Source organism: Penaeus vannamei, chromosome 8 (genome assembly GCF_042767895.1).
Source record: "Penaeus vannamei isolate JL-2024 chromosome 8, ASM4276789v1, whole genome shotgun sequence".
In the NCBI taxonomy this organism is placed as follows: domain Eukaryota; kingdom Metazoa; phylum Arthropoda; class Malacostraca; order Decapoda; family Penaeidae; genus Penaeus; species Penaeus vannamei.
The window spans coordinates 43347185-43354232 of record NC_091556.1 but is presented as its reverse complement, the minus strand read 5'-3'; positions in this window follow the sequence as shown (position 1 = coordinate 43354232).

The window sequence follows — 7048 nt, the reverse complement described above, 5'->3', positions numbered from 1 at the left end:
CTCCACCTCTGCAGTGCTTCCACCTCATCTCCATCCTCCTTGACCTCCTTCACTTTCTCTTGCATTACCTCTCCACCACTTCCACCTCATCCACTATCGCTCCATCACCTCCACCTCCTTCGACTCCTCCTCCAGCACTTCTCCAGCACTGCTCCACCACCTTCATCTCCTCCACCACCTTCATATCCATATATCCAGCTCCTCCACCACCGCCTCCACCTCTCCACCTCCTCCACCACTTCCACCTTTCACTTCAAGTATTTTTTTCTTTCTTTCTTTCTTTCTTTTAGAATTGGTATGTATTATTTTTGTACAGTTGTTCAACTTTTTGAAAGAAAAGCAACTGAAACACCAATGACAATTAACAATATTGATAGAGATGTATTTGAATTTAGTGTTAGTCATACAAGACACTCTGAGACCCTCTCTTGGCCTATGCTTTCGTTTGTCATTCAGTCACCCATTCTCCCTCTCCTTTTCCCCTCTCTCTCTCATTTTCCCCTTTCTGTCTCCTTTTCCACTCTCCCTCTTCCTTTCCTCATTCCTTCTCCTTTACCCTTCTCCCCTCTTCCTCTTCTTTCCCCTCTCCCGCTGCTTTCTCCTCTCCCCTCTCCTTCCTCCCTCCCCCTATCCTTCTCCATCTCCCCTCTCCCTCTCATTTCTCCCTTTCCTTCTCCTTCCCTCTTTTCTCCTTTCACTCTCCCTCTCATTTTCCCCTCTCCTTCCCTCTTCTCCCCTCTTCCTCTGCTTTTCCCCTCTTCTTCCCTCTTTTCCCCTCTTCCTCTTCTTTCTCCCTTTCCCTCTTCTTCCCCCCTCCTCTTCCCTCTTTTCCGAAGCACGTTTCCTTACTTCCTTAGAATTCCGGTCAAATTGGGATTCTTATCAATAGATTGAAAACTGAATTCGATTTTTGGAGGTTTTGTTGCAACATTTTTTTTATCATTGTTGTTGTTATTATCTTTGTGTTTATTTTCTAATAATCTTTAAAGTTGTTGTTATTTTCTTTCTTTCTTTCCTTCTTTTCTTTCTTTCTTTCTTACTGTTTTTATTTATTTATTTTCTTTCTTTTATTTCTTCCTTCCTTTCTTTTCTTTCTATCTATCTTTCTTTCTTTCTTTTCTTTCTATATTTCTTTTTTCTCCTCCTTTGAAGCTAGGGATGGAGGGGGAGGGAGAAAGATGGAGGAAGGAGGGATAGGAATGGGATAGAACTAGTAACCAGAAGGGAATGAAGGAACAAGGGAGAAGGAAAATAAGGAAGAGAGGAAGGAGATAGGGAGAAAGAAAAGAGTATGAGGGAGGTAGGAAGCGAAGAAAGTTGGAAAGATGGAAAGTAAAGGAGGGAGGAAGGGAAAGGAGATGGGGAGAAAGAGTGTAAGGGAGACAGAGAGAAGAAGGAAGGAGAAAGAGTGTAAAGGAGACAGAGAGAAGAAGGAGGGAGAAAGAGTGTAAGGGAGACAGAGAGAAGTAAGAATGAGGGAGAAAGAGTGTAAGGGAGACAGAGAGAAGAAGGAGGGAGAAAGAGTGTAAGGGAGACGGAGAGAAGAAGGAGGGAGAAAGAGTGTAAGGTAGACAGAGAGAAGAAGGAGGGAGAAAGAGGGTAAGGGAGACAGAGAGAAGAAGGGGAGAGAAAGAGTGTAAGGGAGATAGAGAGAAGTAGGAGGGAGAAAGAGTGGAAGGGAGACAGAGAGAAGAAGGAGGGAGAAAGAGTGTAAGGGAGACAGAAAGAAGAAGGAGGGAGAAAGAGTGTAAGGGAGACAGAGAGAGTGAAGAAGGAGGGAGAAAGAGTGTAAGGGAGACAGAGAGAAGAAGGAGGGGAGAAAGAGGGTAAGGGAGACAGAAAGAAGAAGGAGGGGAGAAAGAGTGTAAGGGAGACAGAGAGAAGAAGGAGGGAGAAAGAGTGTAAGGGAGACAGAGAGAAGAAGGAGGCAGAAAGAGTGTAAAGGAGACAGAGAGAAGAAGGAGGGAGAAAGAGTGTAAGGGAGACAGAAAGAAGAAGGAGGGAGAAAGAGTGTAAGGCTGACAGAGAGAAGAAGGAGGGAGAAAGAGGGTAAGGGAAACGGAGAGAAGAAGGAGGGAGAAAGAGTGTAAGGGAGACGGAGAGAAGAAGGAGGGAGAAAGAGTGTAAGGGAGACGGAGAGAAGAAGGAGGGAGAAAGAGTGTAAGGGAGATAGAGAGAAGAAGGAGGGAGAAAGAGTGTAAGGGAGACAGAGAGAAGAAGGAGGCAGAAAGAGTGTAAGGGAGACAGAGAGAAGAAGGAGGGAGAAAGAGTGTAAGGGAGACAGAGAGAAGAAGGAGGGAGAAAGAGTATAAGGGAGACAGAGAGAAGAAGGAGGGAGAAAGAGTGTAAGGGAGACAGAGAGAAGAAGGAGGGAGAAAGAGTGTAAGGGAGACAGAGAGAAGAAGGAGGGAGAAAGAGTGTAAGGGAGACAGAGAGAAGAAGGAGGCAGAAAGAATGTAAGGGAGACAGAGAGAAGAAGGAGGCAGAAAGAGTGTAAGGGAGACAGAGAGAAGAAGGAGGGAGAAAGAGTGCAAGGGAGACAGAAAGAAGAAGGAGGCACAAAGAGTGTAAGGGAGACAGAGAGACGAAGGAGGGAGAAAGAGGGTAAGGGAAGCGGAGAGAAGAAGGAGGGAGAAAGAGTGTAAGGGAGACGGAGAGAAGAAGGAGGCAGAAAGAGTGTAAGGGAGACAGAGAGACGAAGGAGGGAGAAAGAGTGTAAGGGAGACAGAGAGAAGAAGGATTGAGAAAGAGTGTAAGGGAGACAGAGAGAAGAAGGATTGAGAAAGAGTGTAAGGGAGACAGAGAGAAGAAGGAGGGAGAAAGAGTGTAAGGGAGACAGAGAGAAGAAGGAGGGAGAAAGAGTGTAAGGGAGACAGAGAGAAGAAGGAGGGAGAAAGAGTGTAAGGGAGACAGAGAAGTAAGAAGGAAGGAGAAAGAGTGTAAGGGAGACAGAGAGAAGAAGAAGGGAGAAAGAGTGTAAGGGAGACAGAGAGAGAGGAGGGAGAAAGAGTGTAAGGGAGACAGAGAGAAGAAGGAGGGAGAAAGAGTGTAAGGGAGAGCAGAGAGAAGAAGGAGGGAGAAAGAATGTAAGGGAGACAGAGAGAAGAAGGAGGGGAGAAAAGAGTGTAAGGGAGACAGAGAGAAGAAGGAGGGAGAAAGAGTGTAAGGGAGACAAAGAGAAGAAGGAAGGAGAAAGAGTGTAAGGGAGACAGAGAGAAGAAGGAGGGAGAAAGAGTGTAAGGGAGACAGAGAGAAGAAGGAGGGAGAAAGAGTGGAAGGGGAGACAGAGAGAAGGAGGAGGGAGAAAGAGTGTAAGGGAGACAGAGAGAAGAAGGAGGGAGAAAGAGTGTAAGGGAGACAGAGAGAAGAAGGAGGGAGAAAGAGTGTAAGGGAGACAGAGGGAAGAAGGAGGGAGAAAGAGTGGAAGCAGGAGACAGAGAGAAGGAGGAGGGAGAAAGAGTGTAAGGGGAGACAGAGAGAAGAAGGAGGGAGAAAGAGTGGAAGGGAGACAAAGAGAAGAAGGAAGGAGAAAGAGTGTAAGGGAGACAGAGAGAAGAAGGAGGGATAAAGAGTGTAAGGGAGACAGAGAGAAGAAGGAGGGAGAAAGAGTGTAAGGGAGACAAAGAGAAGAAGGAAGGAGAAAGAGTGTAAGGGAGACAGAGAGAAGAAGGAGGGAGAAAGAGTGTAAGGGAGACAGAGAGAAGAAGGAGGGAGAAAGAGTGGAAGGGAGACAGAGAGAAGGAGGAGGGAGAAAGAGTGTAAGGGAGACAGAGAGAAGAAGGAGGGAGAAAGAGTGTAAGGGAGACAGAGAGAAGAAGGAGGGAGAAAGAGTGTAAGGGAGACAGAGAGAAGAAGGAGGGAGAAAGAGTGTAAGGGAGACAGAGGGAAGAGAGGAGGGAGAAAGAGTGTAAGGGAGACAGAGAGAAGAAGGAGGGAGAAAGAGTGTAAGGGAGACAGAGAGAAGAAGGAGGGAGAAAGAGTGGAAGGGAGACAGAGAGAAGGAGGAGGGAGAAAGAGTATAAGGGAGACAGGAGAGAAGAAGGAGGGAGAAAGAGTGTAAGGGAGGACAAGAGAAGAAGGAGGGAGAAAGAGTGTAAGGGAGACAGAGAGAAGAAGGGTTGAGAAAGAGTGTAAGGGAGACAGAGAGAAGAAGGAAGGAGAAAGAGTGTAAGTGGAGACAGAGAGAAGAAGAAGGGAGAAAGAGTGTAAGGTGGAGACAGAGAGAAGGAGGGAGAAAGAGTGTAAGGGAGACTGAGAGAAGAAGGGAGGGAGAAAGAGTGTAAGGGAGACAGAGAGAAGAAGGAGGGAGAAAGAGTGTAAGGGAGACAGAGAGAAGAAGGAGGGAGAAAGAGTGTAAGGGAGACAGAGAGAAGAAGGAAAGGGAGAAAGGAGTGTAAGGGAGACAGAGAGGCAAAGAAGAAGGGAGAAAGAGTGTAAGGGAGACAGAGAGAAAGAAGGAGGGAGAAGAGTGTAAGGGAGACAGAGAGAAGAAGGAGGGAGAAAGAGTGTAAGGGAGACAGAGAGAAGAAGGAGGGAGAAAGAGTGTAAGGGAGACAGAGAGAAGAAGGAAGGAGAAAGAGTGTAAGGGAGACAGAGAGAAGAAGAAGGGAGAAAGAGTGTAAGGGAGACAGAGAGAAGAAGGAGGGAGAAAGAGTGTAAGGGAGACAGAGAGAAGAAGGAGGGAGAAAGAGTGTAAGGGAGACAGAGAGAAGAAGGAGGGAGAAAGAGTGTAAGGGAGACAGAGAGAAGAAGGAGGGAGAAAGAGTGTAAGGGAGACAGAGAGAAGAAGGAGGGAGAAAGAGTGTAAGAGAGACAGAGAGAAGAAGGAGGGAGAAAAGAGTGTAAGGGAGACAGAGAGAAGAAGGAGGGAGAAAGAGTATAAGGGAGACAGAGAGAAGAAGGAGGGAGAAAGAGTGTAAGGGAGACAAAGAGAAGAAGGAGGGAGAAAGAGTGTAAGGGAGACAGAGAGAAGAAGGGTTGAGAAAGAGTGTAAGGGAGACAGAGAGAAGAAGGAAGGAGAAAGAGTGTAAGGGAGACAGAGAGAAGAAGAAGGGAGAAAGAGTGTAAGGGAGACAGAGAGAAGGAGGGAGAAAGAGTGTAAGGGAGACAGAGAGAAGAAGGAGGGAGAAAGAGTGTAAGGGAGACAGAGAGAAGAAGGAGGGAGAAAGAATGTAAGGGAGACAGAGAGAAGAAGGAGGGAGAAAGAGTGTAAGGGAGACAGAGAGAAGAAGGAAGGAGAAAGAGTGTAAGGGAGACAGAGAGAAGAAGAAGGGAGAAAGAGTGTAAGGGAGACAGAGAGAAGAAGGAGGGAGAAAGAGTGTAAGGGAGACAGAGAGAAGAAGGAGGGAGAAAGAGCGTAAGGGGAGACAGAGAGAAGAAGGAGGGAGAAAGAGTGTAAGGGAGACAGAGAGAAGAAGGAGGGAGAAAGAGTGTAAGGAGACAGAAAAGAAGAAGGAGGGAGAAAGAGTGGAAGGGAGACAGAGTAGTAAGGAGGAGGGAGAAAGAGTGTAAGGGATACAGAGAGAAGAAGGAGTGAGAAAGAGTGTAAGGGAGACAGAGAGAAGAAGGAGGGAGAAAGAGCGTAAGGGAGGCAGAGAGAAGTAAGAAGGAGGGAGAAAGAGTGTAAGGGAGACAGAGAGAAGTAAGAAGGAGGGAGAAAGGGTGTAAGGGAGACAGAGAGAAGAAGGAGGGAGAAAGAGTGTAAGGGAGACAGAGAGAAGAACGAGGGAGAAAGAGTGTAAGCGAGGCAGCGAGAAGAAGGAGGGGGAAAGGGGAGAAGGGAGACAGGGAGAAGAAAGAGGAAGAAAGGGTGTAAGGGAGACAGAGAGAAGAAGGAGGCAGAAAGAGGGTAAGGGAGACAGAGAGAAGAAGGAGGGAGAAAGAGTGTAAGGGAGACAAAGAGAAGAAGGAGGGAGAAAGAGTGTAAGGGAGACAGAGAGAAGAAGGGTTGAGAAAGAGTGTAAGGGAGACAGAGAGAAGAAGGAAGGAGAAAGAGTGTAAGGGAGACAGAGAGAAGAAGAAGGGAGAAGAGAGTGTAAGGGAGACAGAGAGAAGAAGGAGGGAGAAAGAGTGTAAGGGAGACAGAGAGAAGAAGAGAGGGAGAAAGGAGCGTAGGGAGGCAGAGAGAAGTAAGAAGGAGGGAGAAAGAGTGTATAAGGGAGACAGAGAGAAGAAGGAGGGAGAAAGAGTGTAAGGGAGACAGAGAGAACAAGGAGGAAGAAAGAGTGTAAGGGAGACAGAGAGAAGTAAGAAGGAGGGAGAAAGAGTGTAAGGGAGACAGAGAGAAGAAGGAGGGAGAAAGAGTGTAAGGGAATGCAGAGAGAATTAAGAAGGAGTGAGAAAGCGTAAGGGAGGTACGGAATGAGAGGGCAAGGGAGGTAGGGAGGAATAGGATGAAGGAGGTAGGGAAAGGGCGGTAGATGGAGGTAGGAACGAAAAGGGTGAGAGGGCAGGAAGAAGAGAGAAGGAGGGTAGGGAGAAAAGATAGAACATGGGGAGAAAGAGCGTGAGGAAGTTAGGAAGAAGGAAGATGAGGGAGGCAAAGGAGAAGAGAGAAAGGACAAGAAGTAGAAGAAAGGAGGGAGAGGACAAGAGAGAAGGGAGAAGTAGAGAAAAGGAGGATAAGGGAGGTAGGGAGAAAGAGGGAGGGAGCATAAAACAGGGACATGGCAATGGAGAAAGAGGTTAAGAGGATGAGGGAGAGGGGAGAGGGAAGGGGGAGACGCTGAATTGAGGAGGGGGGGGGGATGGAGGTCATCGTAAGTTCTAGATTAAAATTTGTGTCGATTCGGCTCCTGATAATTAGCGAAATGGGAAATCATCGGCTAATTTCCGTCTTAATTATGACTTCATATCTCCATTATCTTCTTCTCTTTTCTTATAATCCTTCTACTACTAATTCTTCTTCTTCGCTTTCTTCTTTTTCATCTCCTTTTAATCTTATCCTTCTTTGTTTCTTCCTCTTCTCGTGTTCTCCTTGTTTTTCGTCTTATTTTTACCTTTTATGTTTTCTTTCCAATTTTTCTTTTAATTTTGCTTTGAATATGAG